We start from the raw sequence: 1581 nt of genomic DNA, 5'->3' as shown, positions 1-1581 counted from the left end.
CACCAATTTACTGTACCACAGCCATTTATTTCACAATAAAGAGCCCAGAGTTCAAAATCCTAATGAATCGACACATTGCTTAATTGTTCCCGAACGTGCATTTTTAATGAATAAAGTCATAAATAATTGATCAAACGCATAGTTAATTCAGTGGTTTATGAAATCAGAACTGTTCATTTTACCCARAGCAAACATAATCTGCTCCTGGTCCTGTGCTGCATTGCTCCATGGATTTATTTTGTCTGCCACTGATTGTTCATCAGAGTCACAGAGCGGGGCCAACCTTTGATTTGTTTGGGATCATTTCTTTGATCCACTTCTTGCAGAAAAACACGAGCTCCCTGCTTTTAATGCAGGAAAATAAAAGGAGATGTGGATTGTTTGGACCAGACGGCAGTAAAAGATGAATATCAGTGTATTAAACATCAAATTAATCAAACACACACACACACACACACACACACACACACACACACGCGCACACACACACACACATGTGCCATTATTTAATTCATTTTCAAATTATTTTTCATGCTGCATGTTCTTATACTAACGTCTCTCGATTCAATCGAATTCATAAAACAGAAGAGGACGGAAAAATTGCAAAAAAAACCGCAGCTACTATAATCATGGTCGTTGTGCAACAAGCCAACAGTTTATGTCTGAAATATGTTATTTATTTTTGGTGTAAAAAAATGAAACTGCAGAAGATTAAAATGTGCATTAATACCATTGTCAAAAGAGGCAATAGGCAATAAGAAATCAGAGTTAACATTTGAAACAAGCTGTTCCTGTTCCATTAAACCACATTTAAAATTTAGCTAAATAAATTTCTAGAATAAAACACAACGCAAAAGATTTTTAACATTTATGATTTATTTTGATATAGTTTCAACTCATAATGTGAAACTGGTATTCTGTACAAACACCTAAAAAAAAAGCACCAAGCAATCAATGAAGACAAAAGGATAACAGTTAAAAACAATCATTTTCTTTTTAAAAAATAAAACTGCCCAAAAAGACGATAATGGGACTTTAGGAAGGACAGAGAGACTTGTCAAAGCAGATAAAATATTAATGGAGCTGAAACCAAGATAACAGTGAATGAAGATCAATTAGACRCTGCAARAATCTTTAGATTTTGCGGAGTTTCTCTTTCAAGACGACAGCTGTAATCAAACAGTCAGACATATGCAGCAGACATATTTGGCTGTTTGTTTAGTCTGAGCGATCCAGTCTGAGTCCGAAGCTAAATGGACCTGAGGAGCCCCTCCCCCTACCAAGAAAAACAAAAGCAACCCTCAAATGCATAAACATCCACAGAAGATTGACGTTTGGTAACAGGCAAAAATCAAACTGAACCCACAAACAATAAAACATGTAAATCGATCYGGCCAAGAACGAACTCAGAGGAACCGTCGGGGAGGGAAACAGCTGTAAACAGCAATTTCAAACAAATGAAACAAATKAAATGGAATGAATGCAAACCCGGCATTCAGCAGACAGACAGACGTAGGTAGAGATTGAAATGCAGATAGTCCCCCCATGAACACTGACTGAATCTCTTTGTTATTCTGACAT

The sequence above is a fragment of the Poecilia reticulata genome, linkage group LG10 (assembly GCF_000633615.1).
Source record: "Poecilia reticulata strain Guanapo linkage group LG10, Guppy_female_1.0+MT, whole genome shotgun sequence".
Lineage (NCBI taxonomy): Eukaryota > Metazoa > Chordata > Actinopteri > Cyprinodontiformes > Poeciliidae > Poecilia > Poecilia reticulata.
This window is presented reverse-complemented; position numbering follows the sequence as displayed.